Raw genomic sequence first — 12742 nt, 5'->3', positions numbered from 1 at the left:
TTTGACAGCATTAGTTGCTGATGAGCGCTGGTGGCTGACTGAGAAAGAAGAACAATATCCCTAATCCCCCTTCCCCTCATCTTACCGAGCATTCCCACTTAGATATTCGTGGGTTTTCTTAGTCTCTTCAGAATCGTGTATATCTCCAAATACCTTACGACCGCTTTCTTGCACCCTGTATGAAATTTATAATTCACAGTTGCACACCCACTCCTCGCTACACTATATAACTGAGAAAGTGTCATTAATTAAACTGTAAAAATGGACTGATGACACTTGCGTTGCGTCTATGTCAGAAATTCATGTGGTAACCATATTTAAGGGGTTCAAGTGTAGACAGACGAGTAACATTCAGTGGCATGACACCCATACCAACACTCCTGAACTTAATCACCACCTTCAGAAATGATTAGAACATAAACGCATGTGGACACAGTGATTACAAGACTGAATTTCCTTAAAGATAATGAGGTAACAGGTGAGGAAGTACGGGCCAGAAGCTATCCACATGGCTGTATCGTAAACTATGAATTACGTCTGCATTTATTAGAAATATTAGATAGACCTTTCAGTTAAAGAGCTCTACAAATTAAACTCAACTAAATGGAAAGGTTCGAGTCCCGCGAATTTTCAGTGACAGCCAATCTAAAAATTCCTGTAATAAAAGGGAACCTTTTAATACCAAAATGGAAGTGAAAATGAACATTTAACTGAGAATATTTTTCGTCAGTGTTTCTTTTATCTGCTCGCGTCTGTACTATGAAATGTTTCGTGTAATTTATCTTAGAAGTATAACTGTCAAAACGGGAAAGCAATTGTTTTAAAAAATGTGCCGTACTTTTAGGATATACGAAAAAAACTACATTTTGTTCTGTAGCCCAGGAGATATGACATTACCCAACAAAGAATATTATATTACTGCTCCGTGTCATGTGTTTTATAACCACTGAGTTTTATGATTTTCAGATTCTGATTTTGAAAAACGAAAGTAGGCTTATGCAATCTCCATGCTGTCTGTGTATCTCCCCCTCCTCAATTATTTTTTGAACGCCTGAACCAATATTTATGGAACTTGTTATGTATACCATGGTACCTGAGCCCATCTCAACCACCTATTTCACAAATCATTCGCATCAGTCTGTGTGTCCATAAGTGTATCCCATTGTCGCTGCTACGCAACGTCTCAGTAAAAATTCCCTTGTCATTCCTAGGTAACGGCTCTGTAAAAATTTTACAGCGACAAATAATAGACGTGCAACAACAGAAGAACTCGTCGTTTTCTATATGGTCCGTGTCGTCTCAAGGAAAGTAAGCGATTGGTTCTTCGCAGAAATTCTTGTTCATATTAATGGTCGCGCTTACATAAAAGAAACAGCAGTCCTCAAGGCTGAAAATAAGGTCATCTGTGACTGGATGGAAGGACACGATGAGGACTGACATAGAAATCTCGTACTGTGTCAGACATGTTTCCTTCTGTTTAGTTTTTTATTGGTTCTTGTAATAGGTCACCCATTACCAGTTCACAACATGCAACAGCCATTAACATGATAAAACACAGGACAATATATACAAGCCTGAGAAGCTGAGTATGCCCCATTACTGTATCCATTTGCAAGACTTTTTAATTATCCCCATTTGGGCTGTTGAGCGACAGCGTGGAGGAGTCTGATGCAGGGCTCCAGAGCAAAGTAATTCTGATTGGCGACGATGCCTTCTTTAGTTACCTTTATTAATGTTGTAGTGTTATGAATTCTAATAGGCTCATTATCTACGCCAGCTCCGGGCCACCTACTGCACAACTGTCGGCAGGTTCACTAAAAGTGACCCAAGATATCTCAGCAAAGAGAGGAAATGAAAATTAAAGAGACGGTGAAAACAAATGTTAGAAGCAAAACGCGGAAACGAAAATTAGCGAAAATAAAGGGAGAAAGATCTCGCGAACACAGAACACAGAACACAGAGGAACACAGTGCACATCCAAACTTGAGATTTCGGTGCTCGAAGATCCAACATCGTGAACACCTTAGAGAGAGAGAGAGAAGGAATATCTTCTTTGTTTCTTAAATTAATTTCTTTTTGTATTGCATTTATTTTCCATTTTTATTTTTCAAGTAGGCGTATATTAATTTTTCATTTTCAAAATTAATTTAAAACAGGGTATATTCATAGAACTTCCAAGCCAAAAATAATGAGATTGAAGGGCATGCAGGGCTATTGGAACAAATAAATATGCTTATATAGTTTTGTTCTGAAAAAAAATTAAGGGAAGAAACCACTGGGAAGTCCTAAACATAGATGTAAGGATAATATTGTGACATGACGCCTAAACGCCGGAAGTGTGCAGACAGAGAAGCGCCTCAGAAACTTCCATTGCTAGACAACGACTTGATAAACACCTTCCCTCTTAAGCGCATGACAACAATAGGGCATCCATTGCTATGCCATGTGTCGGTAAACATGCCTGGTCAACAATATAGGATATCGGTTGCTGGGCAATGGATAGGTTTTCTGGGTGATCCGAGCCGAAGGTTTATAAAGGACAACGAATGTCGTTTGCAGTCAGTCAAGTTTCGAGCCCCAGCAGGCCAGGATACGAGCTTGGAAGCAGAGGAGTTGAACTGAGGAACTGAGGCGTCAGAATTATTGAGTGCAGGTTAGTTCAGACTTAAAGTCTGCCTGTGAAGGGGAGACTTAGCGCGTGATTTGAAGACTATATGTGCCGTATTACAGTGATATCTGGATTATAACTGTAGAGTTCCTGTGTTCAAATCCGTTGCCAGGAGACGGATAGTGAAACCATTGTTGAGAGCTGTTACGAAGACTAGTGACAGCAGACTGAGAAGATCTAGTGTGCAGTGGTTTGTAGTGTGAAAACAAGTAAGAGCATTATGCTGGTTTGTAGTTTCTAGAAATAAGTGGTCAATAAATCCAACCAATACAGAACCCGTCTATAGTCTCTAAAATACTTGACAATATTAAAATGGATATAAAAATACGTTGGAAAGAAGCGGGATAATTAGTTTGCTATATGATGAGGACTGGAAGCGGGCTCTTGTAAACACAGGAACTAACCTTCAAGTTCTATAAAATGGAGGGAAACACGTTGAGTAGCTGAGTGACTTATCTTCTCAGGGTTCTCAAGGAGAATTCTGCTTCATGGACTTCGTTATTTAGTTGAAAGAAAAAAAGAGTTAAATGTTCCACGGAAGTTTGCTTTATGTTCAATAATCTTCACTTCTTTTCCATACTGCTGAACCTCGTAACTTCTAATCCAGATCAAACACACTGTGCCAGATGAATTGAAAACACTTTTTGTAATATAAAAAGCAAAGAGACGTTAGCAGATCACGCTCTACCGGAGCATAAATAAACTCTCTATTTTATAAAGCAAGAGTTTCCGTAAACAGAATTTTCTTGTGCTTTCTCAGTGCACGTAGATTTCATCCCCAAGAATACGGGGAGTAAGCCAGCGGGTGCAGTGACTACCTGCTCAGTGTCGGCCAGTATTCTCATATTCTCTCGTTTTTTGAAGGACTCTATCAATATCTGAATTCAAGTGAGAATTGGTGGATTATCTTTTACATTACTCAGTTTATCTGCCACGTTCGTATGCCTTATTTAGAACTGGCAAAGATACAATGTACTTGATATCCGGAGTGCACCATGACCTAACTTCCGGTAAGCCCAACTCGCGTACATGAACCTGCTAAACAGCCAAGAACTGAAGAAGATGGGACACAAATGGGAGTTTGGGATTATTAACCCGAGAACTGGAACAACACAGAATTTAGACTGGAAATGGGTGATCTAGTCCTTTTGAGGTTGAAATTCATATTGTAAAGTTAAAAAAATATATATATAAATCGCCAGGTAGTGAACAAATTCCGACAGAACTGATTTAAGGATGAGGTGAAATATTACGGTCTTAGATCCATAAGCGAATTAATTCTATTTTGAACAAGGAAAAATTGCCTGATTACGATTAGTCGAAGGAGTCTGTTATTGAACAAGTATATAAGAAGCGTGATAAGACTGACTGTAGTTATTATCATGAGATATCACTGTTATCAACTTCATACAAAATTTTATCTATTATCCTTCTTTCGAAGCTAAGTCCATACATAGATGAAATTACTGGCGCTCATTAATCTGTACAGAACATACCATCCTATTTGGTTTTAAGATGTTAAATTGTTCGCACCTCGTATGGGTATGAATTATTGGCAGGTTATTTTTACCAGTGTCCCTAGCATAGGCCTAGTGCTGGGAAAGCGTTAACCAACCGTCACAACCGCGTTCACCTACCGTCCTCTAATCAATTGTCACTAGATCCCACTCGACACATTGCTTCTAATCTTTGTTCTTGATAGAAGATCGTTAAATATTTTTCACACATAAATGCACATTGACCACTCTCAAATTCTTTTGTACTTACAGATTTCCTTCCAAGGCATTTGAAAGCCACGTGAGATGTTGCATGACGTGTACTCCTCCGCTCCTTACGCCAAAATTCCTTGTGCGCGAATCCTAGGACTTTGCAGCGCCTAGAAAAGAGAATGTAAATAGAGAATTACACATACTCATATACACACAAGAGAGGCCGACCAATATGCACGTCTGCACTTGTCTCAATTACAGAATCACAAGCAAAGTAAAGTAAAAAAGACAAAAAACATGAGGAAAAATGGAAGAGGAAAAGCAATGGAATGGTGATAATGACAAGGATGATGATGATGATAACTAATTATAAAAGAGAAAAATCTAAATCCGCGTACTTTACAATACCGGTCACGGTAGCCGAGCGGTCTAAGGGGATGTACTGTCTTCGCTCGCTCGGAAGTCGTGTTCGTGGGATCGAATCCCATATAAAGCATGGATGTTTGATATGTGTATACGTTTATTCTGTGTTTATGTTGTTCTATGTTTAGGTATCAGCCTCGTGACGAGCTGATCACCCGTCCAAGGAGTCCTACGTCTGTAAAAATGATCAAATGAAAAACAACCTCGAAACCATAAGATATAAGAAGAACGGATTAAGTGTTCTACAAATCGACTTTAGAAAATTTTACATGCAACAACAGAGACTGAATATCCATGCAACAAGGTAATGACCCTCATGTCTCATTACTAAAGATGGAGAAGGAAGCCTCGACTGGTGCAGATGGTGTTCAGCGCCATGGAACGCATGTGGGGCAAGTAATAAGATGAACACTCTGTATATTATGAGCCAAGTTCCTTCTTGATACAGGTATATCTTCTATTCAACTGTGATCGAGAATTGTATGATAATGTAAACTTGAGGTTTACTGAAAACAGATCCAACAACCACTGTTTGAATAAGTTACAGATAAATTAATATATTCCCACTTGTGTGGAAATTAATGCTTACCGCCTGAATTTCAGTCCTCTGATCACCTTACCCTAGTCAACAGATTAGGAAAAAATAACAACTGATCATACCACAAAAAAAAATTATTATAATTTGTACTCTGAAGATATTCGAAGTATGACCTTTAGACCCTTTCTTCAAAAATTATATTTACATACATCGTATAATACAGAATGTAAATATAATAATATGACCCTGTAATAATGCTAACACATCAATTGCAAATGAATAAGTTAGGACACCACACGCATGGACTATCTGATATATGTTCCAGAGGAGCAGTTTATATTTAACAGGCGTGGCTGTACAAACATTCTTCTGTGATTGTTGTCTGCTGCATGAATTCATTACTGCTTCTTGAGGGTTAACTGAGGCACTTCAATTTCAACTTATCGCGGGATACAATAGACCTCTCACAGCGGAATAAACATGTTAATATGGTGTAATCGCTCAGATATTACAACGGATTTAGAATAATAATGTTGTAAAATACGTAAATTATACAGTATAGAACTTCAATATTATAACAGCGGATCTCACGTTCTTACTATTAGCCTGTACTGCCATAGACCAAGCTTTGACGGATGAAGTGACACGAGTGACGCGCGTTATTTGGAAAGATATTTATATACTTGTCATTTCCTGGACCGCCTCTGTGGTCTAGTGGTCAGAGTTCCTGCCTACAAGTCCACAATGCCCGGGTTCGATTCCCGGCGCTACCAGATTTTCTGAGAAGTAGTGGGTCTGCGACGGGGTACATTTAGCTTCGTGAGGATAATTGAGGACCTATTTAAAGGAAATAACGTCTCCAGTCTAGAAAACCGAAATTAACGGCCTTGGGGATCCGTTGCGCTGGCCACGTGACACCCTCTACCCACAAAAGTTGGCACTAACTTCACCGACAAGTGGCAGTCGCTCGGTCGGTATAGTTCGTTTGCGGACTACAGGCCACGGGGTTTGTTTTGCTTTGTTTGTCATTTCCTGAAGATATAATATTTTAAAATAAACAGAATGTGAAGATGTTTACTGGATTTATGTCATCGGTTTTCTTTCCTTTACATCATATATTGATATATTCTTCAAACCTGTATGAATCTTCCGTTCTCGGCAAAAATGTCTTCACACTACGTGAAAATCCCTTTATTTTTCTCCCTCTCGAGATACACAGTTAAGAAATACAGGCAAAAGAGAATGGGAGACGCAAGCAGATACGATGCAGGCCTACTTTTTAACCATGAACCCTGTATAACCTGAAACGTACTACACTGTAAACTTTCTTGATTTGAATTGATTTTACGTAATCGTTTTAGAAATAGTAGAAACAGTGAGCTTGTTCTGTGAGAATAAATATAAATGTAAACGAAACTGACTTGCTGGCCCACCACTTAGTCACTCAGACTGCATCAAATGTAACTTCGTGTGCCCTTTCGGCGAGTTTAATGAAGGTATAAGACACAAACAATACTGCAGTCAGAGAATTTTTAACTAGAAGCTCAGTTGTAAAGCACAAGCATAGACCATCAACTTCTCAAGAAGGGCCCTACACCCTACAGTTGATTACAAGAAACGAACTGCACACTTACGTGTATCAACAACTGTCAGCGGTTGTATGTCTCAAAGGTGCAACATGTGCTCTAGAAAACAAGACATCATTACGTCAGAGAGAATGACTGTGGAAGGCCCAAGACACGATGGAAGGGACAATAGTGAGCTTCGTTTGGGAACGCTGGCTGCAGTACTAGGTCCTTGAGCGAAAGTTGGAAAAGAATAAGACAACAGTAATTAACAATCGGTTCCAAGAGTCCATCAACATATTTCTAAGAAGTAGAACACAATTTCGCCGGTCACGGAAGCCAAGCGGTCTAAACATGTGCTGTCTTCGCTCGCTCGGAAGCCGGGATGGTGGGTTCGAATCCTATGGATGTTTGGTACGTGTATGTGTTTATTCTGTTTGTATGATCCTGTGCTTAGGCAGAGGCCTGGCGACGAGCTGATCACCTGTCCAAGGAGTCCTACCATCTGTAAAATGATCATAAAACTGAAAAAAACAAAGGCCAGGGCCCATGGGGGCTGTAGAGCTAATGAAGAAAAAAGAACACAATTTTGAAAGCCCTAGTAAAAGTAGTAAAATAATCTGGCAACATTTTAGCAAAAATTTTATTCAAAGAGCTTTGAGCGCAAGAACTTTTGACGATCTTCGGCAAAGATTACTTGTTACTTGTGCTTGTGCTATCCGGCATTACTCTAGGCATAAGTTCTTGTTTCCTTGGTCGATTACGAGTACAAATGTCGACCTACATTTCTCTATAGACTCCACATCAGACGATAGTAATATACAAGTTCTAGGGAATAAACACTATTCCTGAGATTTGAAGTTCACACGGCGATGACTATCTTCTGCGATGCCATGCCGTGTATTCTGGTAGACGTTCATCGATATTTTAGAGAAACGCGCTGCCTCCTTCTTCAAGGCAGAAAATCATGCTTATTATACTTCCATAAAGATTGAGCCAGTATATTTCTCGGAACCACCGGAAAATTGTACCAGTAGACACGGCGTCACATCCCATAATATAGTATATTTTATAATTACACGAAATCTGTGTGGCAATGCAGTGTAACTCTTCTAATTACAGAAGGTGAAAGATCAGAAATTACTTTATTATTGCGCTTTGATCAGCTGCGATGGCCACTAAGTCAAGTAGCCACAAAAATATCAAGGTCATAACAATTTTACACCTATAAATGCTTATTTATAACCATGCAATCAACAAGTAACGACGTCATGGCACTTAATTACAAGCTGTACGTCACGTAAGGTGAGCAGAAAGTAATGCCTTCGGTGAAGACAAATTTCAGTCATGAGCTAGGCAATTTTGGAACTGCAATTTCGACAACTCTATTTGTAACATAAAAACATGTGTAGTAAGACAAATTTGTCTCTTTGTTTAATTAATCATCACATTGTGAAGAAGTACAGGGTTAGTATAAAAGAAATAGACATTTTCAACGTTTTATAGAAACCGAAGTATTGTCGATATAGCCAAAATACTCGTACTTACATGGTTTTTCAGTATATGTCTTTAAGTTTGTATGACTAAGTTGCTAATGTTCTATGTGTGAGCCTTTTGCCACACGGCAGATATCAATACAATAATCCAATTCGTTCCAAACACACCGGAACATGTCCTCGTCAACACACGTTAACAGTTGCAATGCCTTGCTTTAGAGCGTTTACACTTACAAGAGGTGGAGGAACAAAACTTTTCTTTGATATATCCCCACGAGAAAAAATCAGTGGGAGTCAGATCGGAATTCTTGGAGGCCAAATTGTCAGTGCCATGCTCTGGTCTTTTGAGCGGTGTTCAGAACGAACTGGGTTATCGTATTGATATCTGTCGTGTGACAAAAGTCTCACACAAAGAACATTTGTAACTTTGCCATACAAATTTAAAGATATATACTAAATTCTATGTAAGAATTTTTTGCTATATCAATAATACTTTGGTTGCTACAAAACGTTGAAAATGTCTATTTCTTTTATACTAACCCTGTATTTCGAAGTGGACGTAGCCTAGAAGAGAGAACTTTCTGCCCCCGCCGGAATATGAACCTCCATCCCTCGGTCGTCCATCCCATAGTCCACTCACTGTAATGACCAGTTATTGCGCAGAAAATTGGACGCATAGACAGGAAGTCCAGTTTGTTATAGCGCGCAGAGCAAAAGTAAATGATAGCGGGGACTAATGAATTACTGTAGGTGCATTGTGTGACATTAGAAACTTACATGTACGTGTGGGCCGCGCCACAGCTCAAGCGGTTAGTCGTTGGCTTCCTACCGCGGCGGCCCGGGTTCGATCCCGGCTCTGGTTAAGTGGGATTTGTGGTGGACAAAGTGGCGCTGGGGCAGGTTTTCTCCGAGTACTTCGGTTTCCCCTGCAAATCTTCACTCCACCAATTGCTCCACAATCACTCTCACCTATCATCTGGGGCTGGTACAATAGGCCAGAAGTGGCCGCAGTACAAGGGACTTAGTCCCGCCCCACTAACAATAAAAAAAATAATACATGCACGTGTAATGTTAGAAAATACGTTTCACTTCTCACTGTCATGTCCATGTTAGTTACGTAGTTATAACCGTAGGCCCTTTTTAGGCTACTTTCCTTAATTTAAAAAAAATTGAAATAGGCTTACGAGATCACCTTTTTGACGGAGTATCTCCCCAACTTATCAACTTTTGAATGCCTGAACCAGTCTTTATGAAACTTGGTATGTATATCATTGCACCTGAGCCAATCTCAACGGCATACTTCCTAAATCCCTCCCATCAGTCTGTGTGTCTATATGTGTATCCCGGTATATCGTTGCTAGGCAACGGCTCAGCAAATACTTTCCCGTGACAACGAAGAATTGGTGTCGTTTTCTATACGATCCATGTCTTATGAAAGGAAATTATGCGATTAGTTCTTCCCAGAACTTCTTGATCTTACGGTTTATTTTACGAGGCTCTCAGTAGCTCAGACCGAAACGTCAGGACGATTAATGATTTATGATTTGTTAAACATTTTGGAGAAGGCGATGACGCCTGAAGTACGAACCCGGATTTACATGGAAGTTAAAGGAAAGTTGTCCCCATGCTTAATTATTTAATCACCATGCTATAGAGATCTATGTGGAAGTGGAGGTATAGCTCCACCATTCTTAATCTTGGCATTAGATGGAGTTGGCTTGTCAGTTTCATGCACCTGTCACTTTACTAACGGGGGAAACCGTTTCCGGATTTCATTGTACAGGAGCGGTATGGATGTTACGGGGAAGATCAAAGTCTCTTATCTCTACCGGGATTCGAACACCGACTCTTCGGTCCCCCAGTCCATAGCCTAGCCGCTATACTGACTAAGCTAGTCCGACTCCGGCATTTTCATGGATGAACTGTGAAAACCACGAAAAGTCTTAAGACGCCCGGTGTCCCTGCCGAGATTCGAACCCAGCACGTACTTAATACAAGGCAAGAGCTATACCACTACAGCAACCTGTCCGGCCGTGCCGTCATGCGCAAGCGGTATATCCGAACCGCAGCGAAACGAACCAATTGCACGGCGCTACATGCACGAAGCCTTAGCCTTCCTCTCTCACCTTTTTTCCCCATGTAACTTCATAATTTCCCCTCATTAAGGCAGAATAGATGCCTAACAGGGGTGACCCCTAACACAGTTAGAGGAAGGTCAGGTGACTCGTGTTCATTCCACGAATCTATACTTGAGTTAGGCACTCCCGGTTCAAGAACGGGGCGTACAGAGTTTTTGCTCAGCACCATATCACCAATTATTTCAACTGTTGTACAAACATGAATTTAATGTGCATGCAGACCTACTACTCTTTCTGAAAATATTAATCTCTCAGCGGTACCAGTGCCTCTCAGTCAGTTCCGATATCCCCCCCCCGAGTTTATTCTTTGCCTCCTTTTGTGTGTCATTTTGCTGCTGAGAGAATGCATTGGGCCCGTGAGGTCGAGATAGAAATACTGTAGCGAACCCTCAAGATGCTTGATAAGTTGATCGACTGTAAGCTTCTTTAGAAGGAGTCCGCTTCATGAATTTAGTTCATTCTTCTTCTTTACTGGCACCACACACCTCTGTATGTCTTGTCCCCTTCCATGGTCACGTAACAGTAAATTTTTCCGGGGTATCATAACCCCAAGCCCAAACCCTAGCCTAGAGGACCAGGCACTATTTCTTCTGGTACCTAACAATCGAACTCTCTGTCATGGGTGGCCCTACCAGGAGCTTACGCTCCCGCTAGCATAGTTCTCCGGGTCATTGTGGCGCGCAAACCTCCTCCACACAACAAGGCACTAGCCCTGGAGGGGGCATTTAGTTCACTAGTTTATAATATTCCAAATTAGCAAATAGACTGCCTATAGAGTGAATAGACTCTAAAAAGGGTTGCTTTCCTGCTCACCCTTCTTATTAGTTCCTACCGGATTCAATTTTCTCTGCACTTTCCCGTGAGTCTGACCACTTTTCTTAGCACCTGGGTATGCAAAGAAACCAAATCCTCACCCTATGCAATTAAACCCTGACGACAGAGGATATATGTCCTTCGAAACGTCAGTATTCATCCACAAGACTAGACGATGTCACAACTAAAGAGTTATGAAGAGAGTTGTGTTTATAGTCTCTAGCTTAGAGTCTCTTTTGTATTTCTTTATTTTGTATCTATCTGTATTGCGTACACAATAAAACTAAAATACGACTTTTCGCAACATGTTGCTCCATATTTTAAGACAGTGAGTCACGGAGACAGGAATTCTGACAATGCACACAAGGTAAGTAACCAGCAAAGCAGAGTGCACCATCTCAGAGAGCTGTGCTGAGTGTAACAAGTTTGCAGGCGTATTGTGTACAGTACAGAATAGCTGCCCCTAAATCCACAGGAGTGACAAGGCACACGCAGACACTGTGTTTACGTCTTCGTGCCACGTAAGTTTGCAAGAATCCTGAAGCTCAGATCAGCTCCAGACATCAACACTAATCCCTTATATTGCACACAGCAAGTATGGAAGAAGAAACAGCAGAGAACGTAGTTGACTGGAAAAATGCAGATAGGGATGTCAAAAATGTGAATTTGTTTTCCAGTTTCATTAAGTATTTATCTAACAGCACGGCTGGGTGATCGCTTTTGTTCCTGAGATCGATTCTCAGATCCGGAAATCAGCTATCCAGACAGAAGTTCTTCGTGACTTTATCCAGTACCTACAACCATAGGAATACCAGAACAGTATCTCAAATTGGCCCACAACAATTTTCTCTATCAACGTTCTCATTCATCCTTCCAGTTAATATTATATAACTTACACAGTTGGAGAAAAACTGTTAAATAAGTTAAGACATGATAACGCAGTCGGTATAGCGACTGGCTACTGGTTGGACGGCCTAGGAGTCGGAGTTCGAGCATTGGTAAGGATAAAACTTTTCTCTTCTTCACGTTGTCCAGACCGGTTCTGGGTCTCACACAGCCTCTCACATCCAATGAGTACGAGGAACCTTACACCGGGGGTAATCGGCCGGAGTTTTAAGCTGACAACTCACATCGAACTAGTGCCGAGGTCAAGAATACATGGATCTATACATCCACTCCTCTATATTCCTTCATGGCGTAGAACTTAATTAGTTAAGCAAAGCGAAAATTTACCTTTAGATGTAATCGAATGAGTTAATTACATCTCTTAACTTTTTGCAAATCTGTAATGTTACCCAGGTAAGCTCATTAGGACAGCAGCTCCTTAATATAATCACCAAGTTGTTAATGAATTTTAAGAAGACTGGATGATATTAAGGAATTGCTGTGTAC

The 12742-nt window shown here is 40.5% G+C and overlaps 1 long non-coding RNA gene across 1 annotated transcript in view; it reads right to left on the bottom strand.

The window, feature by feature from the left end:
- LOC111865255 overlaps positions 1-12742 on the bottom strand; it is a 74758-nt gene that overhangs the window by 37740 nt on the left and 24276 nt on the right. The window contains exon 2 of the long non-coding RNA XR_002842952.1: positions 4436-4544. This is a non-coding gene — a long non-coding RNA (uncharacterized LOC111865255). The remainder of the gene's footprint in view (positions 1-4435; positions 4545-12742) is intronic.

This window comes from Cryptotermes secundus, unplaced genomic scaffold (assembly GCF_002891405.2).
Source record: "Cryptotermes secundus unplaced genomic scaffold, Csec_1.0 scaffold965, whole genome shotgun sequence".
NCBI lineage: Eukaryota > Metazoa > Arthropoda > Insecta > Blattodea > Kalotermitidae > Cryptotermes > Cryptotermes secundus.
This window is presented reverse-complemented; position numbering and strand designations above follow the sequence as displayed.